Below are 14,104 nucleotides of genomic sequence, written 5' to 3'. Positions count from 1 at the left end.
AAAGCATTTTTTCAAGCTTCTCTTCCCACCATCTTGTGAAAAAAATTGTTGAGATTTTAATTACAATTGCATTAACATATGTATTAACTTGGGAAAATCTACTTTCATTTTTTCAGCTCATTGTTTTTGTTATTTACCTCCATAGCTTTAAATAACATGCTAAATAACATTGTTGTTTCTTTATTACTTAGTTTTAAATATCATCCTTTCACTTCCTATTAAAAAAGAAGACTCTATGACTCCATCTACCACATACATCAGTGTATATCCTTCCCAATTCTATTATCCTAATATAGTTATAATTTGATAATACTCATAACTGCTATTTACATTCTTATGAGTATGTAAATGATACTCATAGTTAAGCCTTAGGTGAATTATTTTTTTGCAGCCTTAAAAATATATATTATTAACTTGCTTGATTTTCTATATACTTATTATTAATTCAAACACAAACTCTTAAACAGTTGCCTAAGTCTCTGTTTAGATGGTCAGACAAATCAGGTATGCTATGAAGTTTATCTTTCTGAAAGTCTCCCCCAAGCCTTGTGATCTGCTATAGTCTGCTGTAGGTGCCCGCTCTGCTGCTGCACATCTGTCACTCTGGGGGCTTTCTTCATCCTGGGGATTCCCATTGCCTTTCCTCTGTGATAGATGTCCTGTTTTCTCTATGGAGTCTTTTTGCTTGTTGTTCTTTTAAGTTTATGAAGCAAATCAAACATTAGCTTCCTGAGGGCAGAAAAAATAAATGGGAAGGGAAAATTTTAAACTCTCAAACACATGAAATGACATTTGATTGGTAGATTGGATGAATAGATTTAATTGGGTAAAGAATTTTGAATTTTACATATTTTTTCAGATTTTTTAAATATACTTTTTATTATACTTTAAGTTCTAGGGTACATGTGCACAACGTGCAGGTTTGTTACATATGCATACATGTGCCATGTTGGTGTGCTGCACCCATTAACTCATCATTTAGAATTAGGTATATCTTCTAATGCTATCCCTCCCCCCTCCCCTCCCCCCACCCCACAACAGTCCGCAGAGTGTGATGTTCCCCTTCCTGTGTCCATGTGTTCTCATTGTTCAATTCCCACCTATGAGTGAGAACATGCGGTGCTTGGTTTTTTGTCCTTGCAATAGTTTGCTGAGAATGATGGTTTCCAGCTTCATCCATGTCCCTACAAAGGATATGAACTCACCATTTTTTAAGGCTGCATAGTATTCCATGGTGTGTATGTGCCACATTTTCTTAATCCAGTCTATCACTGTTGGACATTTGGGTTGGTGCAAGTCTTTGCTATTGTGAATAGTGCCACAATAAACATACGTGTGCATGTGTCTTTATAGCAGCACGATTTATATTCCTTTGGGTATATACCCAGTAATGGGATGGCTGGGTCAAATGGTATTTCTAGTTCTAGATCCCTGAGGAATTGCCACACTGTCTTCCACAATGGTTGAACTAGTTTCCAGTCCTACCAACAGTGTAAAAGTGTTCCTATTTCTCCACATCTTCTCCAGCACCTGTTGTTTCCTGACTTTTGAATGATTGCCATTCTAACTGGTGTGAGATGGTATCTCATTGTGGTTTTGATTTGCATTTCTCTGATGGCCAGTGATGATGAGCATTTTTTCATGTGTCTTTTGGCTGCATAAATGTCTTCTTTTGAGAAGTGTCTGTTCATATCCTTTGCCCACTTTTTGATGGGGTTGTTTGTTTTTTTCTTGTAAATGTGTTTGAGTTCATTGTAGATTCTGGATATTAGCCCTTTGTCAGATGAATAGATTGCAAAAATTTTCTCCCATTCTGTAGGTTGCCTGTTCACTCTGTTGGTAGTTTCTTTTGCTGTGCAGAAGCTCTTTAGTTGAATTAGATCCCATTTGTCAATTTTGGCTTTTGTTGCCATTGCTTTTGGTGTTTTAGACATGAAGTCCTTGCCCATGCCTATGTCCTGAATGGTATTGCCTAGGTTTTCTTCTAGGGTTTTTATGGTTTTAGGTCTAACATGTAAGTCTTTAATCCATCTGGAATTAATTTTTGTATAAGGTGTAAGGAAGGGATCCAGTTTCAGCTTTCTACATATGGCTAGCCAGTTTTCCCAGCACCATTTGTTAAACAGGGAATCCTTTCCCCATTTCTTGTTTTTCTCAGGTTTGTCAAAGATCAGATAGTTGTAGATATGCAGTGTTATTTCTGAGGGCTCTGTTCTGTTCCATTGTTTTATATCTCTGTTTTGGTACCAGTACCACACTGTTTTGGTTACTGTAGCCTTGTAGTATAGTTTGAAGTCAGGTAGCATGATGCCTCCAACTTTGTTCTTTATATTTTTTCAGAATTTTAAAGATGCTTTTATATTGTCATACAGCTTTAAGTGTTTCTGTTGAGAAGTCTGAAACTAGCATAGTAAACAATCCTTTGAAATTACATGTATTTTTTATTTTTTCACTCTGAAAGCTGGTAGGTACTTCCATTTTCCTTAGAGTTCTAAAATTTTATAAACATGTTCAATGGTATAAGTAAATTTTCATCTGTTGTGCTGGGAACACCTGGGCTCTTTATATTTAAAGTACATGGTATTTCATTTCCAGGAAATTTTCCTAGATTAATTCCATTTGTTTTTTATTCTTAAATGACTTTTTTGGGAACTTGTCTTATTTGCATATTGAATTTCCTGGACTGGTCTACTTTTCATACCTCTCTTCACCTTTTATCTTTCTTTGCCATTTTGTTCAATTTTTCTCTTCTCTAGTAAATTCCTTCTAATTTTTGTTTAAATTTTTGCCATATGTAGAATTTCCAAGGACTTATTTTTTGTTGTCTCAATATTTCTTTCTTAGAATACTCTAATCTTGTTTCATGGTTATCATATCATCTCCTATTTCTAAAAATACTAAATATAGTTTTCCGTGTGTCTACACATGGATATTTTCTTAATCCTATAGAGTTGTTTCCTCCCATTTTCTTTCCTTTCCTTATTCGATATTTCATGTGGGTTGCTTTTCTCAGGTTCTGCTAATTCCTGGTTGTCTGCTTATATTTAAGGGGAATAAAAAGCAAATGGGAAGCATCAGTCTGCAAAAGGCACCTGTTGACTATGAGCTTCACATGGGAGGATCTATCTGGCTGGGTTATTTAGAAGGAGAAATTCTGATTCAGTAATTTTAGGTCTTTCTCATAAGACTGGTCAGATTTTGCAAGAATTCTCTGATCCAGCCTGAAAAGTGAAAAACTGGCACTAGCTCTGTGTGAGCAAACTGGCAAGGCTTTTTAGAGAATCTCAGAATCTAGTAGTCGTTGTTTATTTAAACTGTATAATTTCCCTGTTGTCTTCTTCCATAAGTAAACAAAAATAACCCACATTTATGTTGGAACTATTCCAATTGCAACCTTAGACTTACTGTAGATAAAAGAGTTTGGCAAAAAATAAAAATCAATGAGAATTTGAGAATTAATTAATTTTATGGAATTTATAGTACAGTATTGCATATTTCATTATAATCTTTAAATTGTGCTACACATCCTTTATATCAGCAAAGTTTATAATTTTTTTTTCCACAAAACCTCTTGTGAAACATGAAGCAATCACCCCTGCCTTAATTACCATTCCCCATTAATTCCCCCATATAGTATTCCCATTCCAAATTGTATCTAGTGCTCATTTGTCCAAAGAGCATCTTTTCACCATCTATACTGAATAAATCTTTGGTCGTTTACCAGAGTGTGGGAGTGACAGTCTCCATGCAACTGAGAGTAGAGCATGTTAAATAGCATTATGAAATTTAACCACTCCTCTTTATTTTAGCTAATTTTACTTTTTGCATTTCTCTATTGCTATCTTAGAATTTACTTGTCTTGGGTGATCTAGGTTACTGATCACTTTTCATACACTTCCAAACTTCCAAAATGTTGTTGCTATTTTTTTTCTCTTGTTCTCATCTCTCCTGAATATGTTTGATTTAAAATAATTTGCTGTATTTATATTTTAGTTAGATTTCAGGAGATAATGAAATTAGATGTGTTCAATCTAGCACCTTACGCAGAAGTCCATAATATATTCTTTATCCACTGACTTGTGTGGCCTTCTTTATTACATACTATGCCAATTTATGTACACTAGTTCCTGATCTCTCCACACCATTATCAGTTTTATTTATTTGGGCTTTGTAATATGTCTTATATGATGAAATGAAGATCCTCTATTTTTACAAATTGATTTAGCTCCTCATGAAATATTCTTGGAAGTAAATTTTAGAAGCAGTTTTTCAATTTTCACGTGCAATTTTGCTATGACTTTATTAACAAAGGACAATTTGTGGAGTTTATTAACAAGGACAATTAAAGAGTTTATACTAAATATTTAGGGGTCCACCCATTAATGTATATATATATACACATTTTTGTCAGGTCTTTTAAAGTTTTCTCTGTTAGGGTTTTGCAGAGTTTTGTAGTTTTTACATGGATCACTCTAGATACATATTTTTGGTTATTACCATAAATAGTGTCTTATTGTCTATAATATTCTATAATTTTGCTATTACTAATCAATTACCAGTTTTTATATTATCTCATACTTTTCCCTCTTGCTGGGCTTTTTCTTTTTTAGTTCTGATGATGCCTATTAATCGTCCTGGGTTTTCTATATGAATAACGTAGCCTCATTATGAGATAGGAGACTGGCAGGACTTATTTCCCCGACCCAACAAACAAACAAACAGACAAAAACAAAGACAAAAAAAATGGCTGGAACCAGCAAATGGCATTCATCAACACCATAACAGTTTACAAATTCCACAACAACACCCAAAAGTTACTGCCCCTTTTCTAGAGATTTTGGAATAATGTTCCCCCGTAATTTACATATAATTAAAAAGTGGGTATAAATATAGCTAGCCATGCACTGCTACTCTGAGCACACTGCCCATGGGTTAGCCCTGCTCCACAAAGAGCAGCCAAGTCTATAGAATTCTGATTAAAAGATGTATGATCCAAAACTTTTATACAGAGTCAAAATAGCAACAATTAGAAAAGCAAAAATGTAAACATAACATACTAAAATCTGTGGTATACAAGAAAAGGAGTTCTAAGAGAGAAGTTTATAAAAATGAAAATGTTCATCAAAAAAGATTTCATCTGCACAACCTAACACTATATCTCAAGGAAGTCACAGAACAAGAACAAACAAAACCCAAAATCAGTAGAAGGAAGACTATAATAAACATTAGAGCAGAAATAAATAAAATATAGACTAGAAAAACAATACAAAATATTAACAAAATAAAGAGTTGTGTTTTTTTCCCAAATATGAACAATTTGACAAACTTTAAACTATCCAAGAAAAAAGAAAGATGACCCAAATAAATTAAATCAGCAGTGAAAAAGCAGACATTACAACTGATACCACAGAAATACAAAGGATTGGCCAGGCGCGGTGGCTCACCCCTATGATCCCAGCACTTTGAGGGGCCGAGGCAGGTGGATCACTTGAGGTCAGGAGTTCAAGACCAGCCCGGCCAACATGGTGCAACCTCATGTCTATTAAAAATACAAAAATTAGTAATCCTAGCTACTCGGGAGGCTGAGGCAGGAGAATAGCTTCAACTCAGGAGGTGGAGGTTGCAGTCAGCCGAGATTATGCCACTGTACTCCAGACGGGACAACAGAGTGAGACTGTCTCAAAAAAAAAAAAAAAAAAAAAGAAAAGAAAAGAAAAGAAAGAAATACAAAAGATCATAAAACACTATTATAAACAACTAAATGTTAACAAATTAGATAGCTGAAGGAGAAATGAATAAATTCCTGGACACATGCAACCTAGCCAGACTGAAATATAAATAAACAGAATATTAGAATAAACCAATAACAAATACAAAATTTCATCAGTAATAAAAAGTATCCCTTCAAAAAAGAAAATCCAGGACCTGATGGCTCACTGCTGAATCCTATCAAACATATAAAGAAAAACTGATATATAAATTCTTTTCAAACTAGTCCAAATAATTGAAAAAGGACTACTTCAAACATATTGTACAAGGTCCACATTACCCTGACATCAAAACCATACAAGAACACAACAAAAAAAGAGGAAAACTAAAGGTCAGTGGCTTTAATGAACACACATGGAAAAATCTTCAATAAATTAGTAGCAAAGTAAGTTCAACAGCACATTAAAAATATCATTTACCGGCCAGACGTGGTGGCTGACGCCTATAATCCTGGCACTTTGGGAGGCTGCTTTGTTGTCTCTTGACTTTTTTGTTACAGAAGAACAAATTATGAGTAACTTGCTTCTTTGTCTTTTGGATAATTTAGTTAAAAATGTATTATGAACTATTTAATAACACAAGTATTATTGGAGCATACATACAGAGAATTATATAGTAAACATTCTTATGCCTACAATTTAGCTTAAGAAATAAAATATTCTAAAGCTTTGTGTCTTTGTGTATTTTTCCTCAGTTATGACTCTCACTTTGTACTCCCAGAGCAAAGGGTGTCCAGTAACCTGTGTTTTATGTTTTTTTTTTCTTTCTGTGTTGGATTTTAGTTTTATAAAATATGTATGTGTTGTAGAGTATTTGTTACGGGAGCCCTCACCCCATTAGTTCATGCCATTCTGAATCCACACTCTTGGAAAATCCCCACCTACACCGATTCTAATCCATGTGACTTGCTTTGGTCAATGGCTCATCAGAAAATGCCACAGACAGATCTGCAAAATGATGGAACACTGGGACTTGGTTTCTCTTGGTGATGTCAAAAACTCACACCACCCTGGAACAAATCTGCCAAGCTTTGCTGGACGATGAAAGGCACATGGCCCAGTTATTCCCATAACTGAAGTTCATAAAGATATTTTGTTTATTTCTCTCCCATGTTTTACAATTATGTCTTTTATATTTATGGTTTTTATTTATATAAAATTGATTTTTTAGGTGTTGTAAGGTAGAGATAGAATGTCAATTCTTTTTTCCTATATGGACAACCTTCCAGATTAGAACACACTTATTGAATATTCTGTCTTTACCAAAAGAGGCTGCTGTTAACATTTCCTTTATATATTGTCTACATATATTTTATTTTTGTTTTTATTATTTTATTTAGCTTGCCCTGTGCCAATAAAATATTGTGCTAATTATTAAAGGTTTATAATAAATATTGATCTCTGATAAGGCAAATCTTATGTTGATTTTCTCAATTGTGCTGAAATTTAAATTTCAGAATCAGCATGCTAAATTCAAATAAAAAATCTTGATATGGGTTTTATTGAGAATATATTGACTACATGGTTAATTGTGATCGGTCTTTACAATTTGGAATCACTAAACATGAATGCAGCAACTCTTTCTATTTGTTTAGGCATTCATTCTTCAGTAAAGTTTTGTAAGTTCTTTTAAGTTTGCCTGTAAAGGTTTGCATCTATTATGTTACCTATTACAAGTATGTCTACCGATGTTTCGAATGGCATATTTTTAAAACTACGTATGTGTCCATCTCTTGCCTGTAGGTGTAAGGCTATATATATATATATATATATAAATAAAATCAAATATAATTTGATTTTAGATTTGATTTTATGTCTACAGTCTTGCTAAACTTGTTACTTTCAATAATTTGTGGCTTTTTGGTTGCCCAATATAGATAATAATGTTCCCTGCAATGAACAGTTTGATTAATTTCTTTACATTCCTTAAACGTCTTATTTCTTTTAATTGTGCCCCTCTGCTGAATAACACTTATAGCACAGTGTTGAACAGAGGTAATAATAGAAAAAAAATTCTCATATTTTTCCTGATTTTAAAGCAAATGTTTTTACTGTTTTACCATTTGTACAGTTTGCTGTAGTTTTTGTAAAAGATACTCTTTATCAGGCTATCAAATATTTTTCTATTCTACTTAATAAAGGTTTTCTCAAATTAAAATGATTTACATTTTATTTTAAATATGTTTTACCTGTAGAGGTGATCATTTATGTTCTTTTGCATTAAATCTGCTTATGTGGTAATTTACATTATTAGATTTTATAATGTTAAAGCATCCTTGAACTTCTAGGATAACCCCAAATTTGGTCATAAATTGTTATATTTTATACATTGATAGATTTGGTCTTATAATATTTTATTTGGTATTTTACATCTAAATTAATGATTAAGATTAACCTATGCGTTTCTTTACTTATTCTAGTCTTTTCTGGTTTTAATGTCAAGTTTAACCTGGCCTCATAAAACAAGGAGAGAGGAGAGGCATGTTCCCTCTTTCCTAGTCTCATAGAAGAAATGCTTTTTTCTTTTTTAAAAAAAAATTGAAATGATTTTTCCTTTGAATATTTTGTGTAACTCAGTTATAAACTTAATGGATCTACTATTTATAGAATGGAGATTGAATTTTATTTATTGGTTAATGCTCTTAAAAAAACAACTTTGTTGAAATATAATTCACATATCATGCAATTCCCCCATTTAAAAAGTACAATCCAGAGGTTTTTAGTTTGTTCACAGAGTGATGCAACCATCACCACAATCAATTTTGGAACATTTTTATCACCAAAAAAAGTAACTCCATAATCATTAATAGTCATTTTCCGTTACTCTCCCTGTCCCACTACTTTCTCTCCTCAGGTCCCTGGCCCCACGCTATCGCTTATTCACTTTCAGTCTCTATATATTTGCCTATTCTGAACATTTTGAAAATATCCCTTCTATCTCTAACTATAATTATATATTCTTTGGTCAACATCTCCCCTTTTCCCCATCCCCACTAACTACCCAAGTCTCTGGTAACCACTATTCTATTCTATAAGATCATTTTTTTTAATTCCACATATGAGTGAGCTATTGTATTTCTTTTCCTATACCTAGCTTATTTCACTCAGCACAATGGTCTTCAGGTTCGTCCACATTGTTGCAAAAGATAAAACTTTGTTCATTTTTCTAGCTAAATAGCATCCCATTGTGTACATATACCACATTCTATTTAGCCATTCATCTATTGATAGACACTTAGTTGATTCCATATCATGGCTATCGTGAATAGTGCTACAATAAACATGGAAGTATAGACGTCTTTTCAACATATTAATTTGAATTCCTTTGGATATATACCCAGTAGTAGAATTGCTGGATCATATGGTAGTTCTCTTTTAATCATTTGAGGAACCTCCATATTATTTTCCATAATAACTTTACTGATTTACATTCCCACCAGCAGTGTATAGGGTTCCCTTCTCTCCACATCCTTACCAACACTTACTATTTTTTGTTATTTTGGTAATCGCCTTTCTAACCAGTGTGAGGTGATATCCCAATGTGGTTTGAGTTGCATTTCCCTCATGATTAGTGATGTTTAGTATATTTTCATATACCTGTTGCTCAATTGTATGTCTTCTTTTGAGAAATGCCTGTTTAGGTCTTTTGCCCATTTTTTTAAGTAGGGTTATTTGTTTTCTTGATATTGAGTTGTTTAAGTTCCTTATAAATTTTGAAGTCAACTCTTTCTCAGGAGTATGGTTTACAAATACTTTCTCCCTTTCAGTATGTTGTCTCTTCACTCTGTTATTTTCCTTTGCTGTGTCGAAGCTGTTTAGTTTGATATAATCTCATTTGTCTATTTTTGCTTCAGTTGACTTTATTTTGAGGCCAAATAAAACATTATTGCCCAAACCAATGTCATAAAACATTTCCTTTATATTTTCTTCTAGAAGTTTATAATTTTGGATAATATATTTAAGTCTTAATCTTTTTTGAGTTGATTTTTGTATATGGCCAGAAAGAAGAGTCTAATTTTATTCTTCTGCATATGGATATACAGTTTTCCTATTATTATTCATTGAACAAATTTTCCTTTCTCTTTTGTTTGCTTTTGGCACCTTTGTCAAAAATCAGTTGACTGTAAATACATGAATTTGTTTCTGGGCTCTCCATTGTGTTTCACTGGTCTGTGTGGCCATTTTTTATGCCAGTATTATGCTGTTTTGATTACTATCACTTTTAGTACACTTTGACATCAAGTAGCGTGATGCCTTTAGCTTTCTCCTTTTTGCTCAACATTGTTTTGGTTCTTTGGGGTCTTTTGTGATTACACACAAATCTTAAGGGTGTTTCTTCTATTTCTGAGAAAAAATGTCATTGGCATTTTGATAGCAGTTTTGTTGATTCTGTACATCACTTTGGGTAAATGGATGATTTAACAATACTTACTCCTCCAGTCCATGAACATGGGAAATCTTTTCATTTATTTGTGTCTTCTTCACTTTCTTCTTCAGCATTTTTATACTTTTTAGTGGTAGAGATTTATCAACACCTTAGCTAAATTTATTCCTAAGCATTTTATTTTATTTTATTTTTTGTAGCTATTGTAAATAGTATTGTTTTCTTTTTAAGATAGTTGCATATTCATGTATAAAAATTCTACTAATTTTTTAGTTGTGACTGTATTTTAGTAAGGTGTTTATCATATATATAATATTATATATAGACGTATATATATATAATATGTCATCTGCAAGCAGGAGTAATTTAAATTCTTTCTTTCCTATTTGGATAACTTTTATTTCTTTCTTTGCCTAATTGTTCTGGCTAGGACTTCCAGTACTTTGTTGAATAAAAATGGCAAAAGTGGGTACTCTGGATTTATTCTAGATCTTAGAGGAAACACTTTCAATTTTTCTGCATTCAGTATGATGTTAGCTGTGGATTTGTCATATATGGCCTTTGTTGTATTAATGTATGTTCCTTCTATACCTAATTTGTGGAGAATTTTTATCATAAAGGAATGTTAAATTTAGTCAAGTGTCTCCTGTAATCCCAGCACTTTTGGAGGCCAAGGCGGGCAGATCACGAGGTCAGGAGTTCAAGATCAGCCTGGCCAACATAGTGAAACTTTGTCTCTACTAAAAATACAAAAATTAGCCAGGCATGGTGGCGTGTGCCTGTAGTTCCAGCTACTCGGGAGGCTGAGGCAGGAGAATGGCTTGAACCCGGGAGGCAGAGGTTGTAGTGAGCCGAGATGATGCCACTGCACTCCAGCTTGGGCAACAGAGTGAGACTTCGTCTCAAAAAAATAAAATAACAATTTAGCCAAGTGTTTATTTTCATATCTGTTGAAATGATCACATGGACTTTGTCCTTTATTTTGTTAATGTGATGTATCAAATATATTTACATATGTTGGAACCATCCTTGCACTCCTAGGATTAGTTCTACTTGAACTTGGTAAATGATATATATATTTTTTTGAGATGGAGTCTCCCTGTGTCTCCAGGCTGGAGTGCAGTGGCATGATCTCGGCTCACTGAAACCTCCACCTCCCAGGTTCAAGCAGTTCTCCTGCCTCAGCCTCCCAAGTAGCTGGGACCACAGGCACACACCACCACACCCAGCTAATTTTTGTATTTTTAGTAGAGACAGGGTTTCACCATGTTGGCCAGGATGGTCTCGATCTCTTGATCTTGTGATCCACCCACCTTGGCCTCCCAAAGTGCTGGGATTACAGGCGTGAGCCACAATGCCTGGCCGGTAAATGATATTTTTAATGTGCTGTTGAACTTACTTTGCTACTAATTTATTGAAGATTTTTCCATGTGTGTTCATTAAAGCCACTGACCTTTAGTTTTCCTTTTCTTTGCTGTGTTCTTGTATGGTTTTGATGTCAGGGTAATGTGGACCTTGTACAATACATTTAAAGTAGTCCTTCTTTTTCAATTTTTTGGACTAGTTTGGAAAGAATTTATATATCAGTTTTTCTTTATATGTTCGATAGGATTCAGCAGTGAGCTATCAGGTCCTGGATTTTCTTTTTTGAAGGGATACTTTTTATTACTGATGAAATTTTGTATTTGTTATTGGTTTATTCTAATATTCTGTTTATTTATATTTCAATCTGGCTAGGTTGCATGTGTACAGGAATTTATTCGTTTCTCCTTCAGCTATCTAATTTGTTAAATTTAGTTGTTCATAATAGTGTTTTATGATCTTTTGTATTTCTTTCTTTTCCTTTTTTTTTTTTTTTTTTTTTTTTGAGACAGTCTCACTCTGTTGTCCAGGCTGGAGTGCAGTGACATAATCTCAGTTCACTGCAACCTCCACCTCCTGGGTCCAAGCTATTCTCCTGCCTCAGCCTCCTGAGTAGCTGGGATTACAGGCATGTGCCACCACGCCCAACTAATTTTTGTATTTTTAGTAGAGATGGGGTCTCACCATGTTGGCCAGGCTGGTCTCAAACTCCTGACCTCAAGTGATCCACCTTCCTTGGCCCCCCAAAGTGCTGAGATCACAGGCATGAGCCACCACTTCCGGCCAATCCTTTGTATTTCTGTGGTATTAGTTGTAATGTCTGCTTTTTCACTGCTGATTTAATTTATTTGGGTCATCTCTCTTTTTTCTTGGATAGTTTAAACTTTGTCAAGTTGTTCATATTTGGGGAAAAAAACTATTTTGTTAATATTTTGTATTGTTTTTTAGTCTATATTTTATTTATTTCTGCTCTAATGTTTATTATAGTCTTCGTTCTACTGATTTTGGGTTTTGTTTGTTCTTGTTTTGTGACTTCCTTGAGATATAGTGTTAGGTTGTGCAGTTGAAATCTTTTTTGATGAACACTTTTATTTTTATAACCTTCTCTCTTAGAACTCCTTTTCTTATATACCACAGATTTTAGTTTACATTTTTATTTTTCTAAAAAAAATTTAGTTTTCCTATTATTTTCTTCAGAGATGTATTAATTATTCGGGGCATATTGTTTAATTTCCATGTATTTAAAAAGATTCCAGTGTTCCCATTATTGTCGAATGGTTAATTTTTAGTTTTATACCATTGTGGTTAAAAAAGATACTTTATATAATTTCAATCTTCTTAAATTTGCTAAGGCTTGTCTTGTAGATTAACATATTATCTAACTTGAAATATATTTCATGTGCAGTTGAAGAGAATATATATTTTATGATTGTTAGATCAAACGTTCTGTAAATATTAGGTCCATTTGGTCTAGAGTGCAGGTTCTTTGCTAATTTCCTGGCTGGGTGATCAGTTCATTGGTGCAGGTGAGGTGTTCAAGCCCATTACTAGTATTGTATTGTAGTCTATCTCTCTCTTTAGCTGAATTAATATCTACTTTATATATTTAAGTTCTCCAATGTTGGATGCCTATAGTTTTACAATTGCTCTATCCTTTTGTTGAGTTGGCCTCTTTATAACTATATAATTACCTTTTTTGTCTCTTTTTGTAGTTTTTGATCTAAAGACTACTTTATCTGATATAAATACAGCTAGTCCTGCTCTCTTTTGATTTCCATTAGCATGGAATATCTTTTACCATCTCTTTGCTTTCAGTCTATGTAAGTCCTCACAGGTGAAGTGAACCTCTTGTAGGCAGTGTATAGTTGGGTCTTGTTTTTACTCCATTCAGCCATTCAGTTTTTAATTGGAATATTTAATCCATTTATATTCAAAGTAATTATTGATAGGTAATATCTTGCTCTAGCTTTTTCTTAAATGTTTTCTAGTTAATTTGTAGATTTTTATGTCTCTCTTATTATCATTCTTTGTTCTTAAGTGATTTTCTCTATTATTATGTTTTGATTTCTTGCTCTTTATTTTTAGTGTATTTATTATAGTATTTTGTGTTGTGGTTACCATGAGGCTTACCAAAAATTCTCATAGTAATAACAGCTTATTTTAAGCTGATAGCAACTTAAGTTTGATTATATATACACACACACACACACACACACACTCTATCCTTAAGCTCCATCCCCTCCTACATTTTGAATTTTTGATGTCGTAATTTGCACTTTCTATGTTGTATAACCCTTAACAAATTATTGTAATTATTATGTTTAGTAGTTTTGTCATTCAACCTTTATACCACCATATCCACCATATCCTATCAAAATATTATGAATTTTACTGTGTACTTTCATTTAACAGTGAAATTTATACTTTCAGATGTTTTTGTGTTACTCACTGATGTTTGTTCTTTGAGTTTGAAGAGCTTTCTTTGTAATACCAGTCTGATGATGATGAACTCTCTCATTTGTATATCTGGGAAAGTCTTTATCTCTCCTTCATTTTTGAAAGACAGCTTTGCCAGGTACAGTATTCTTGG

This window comes from Gorilla gorilla, chromosome 12 (genome assembly GCF_029281585.2).
Source record: "Gorilla gorilla gorilla isolate KB3781 chromosome 12, NHGRI_mGorGor1-v2.1_pri, whole genome shotgun sequence".
NCBI classification, from domain to species: Eukaryota; Metazoa; Chordata; class Mammalia; order Primates; family Hominidae; genus Gorilla; species Gorilla gorilla.
This window is presented reverse-complemented; position numbering follows the sequence as displayed.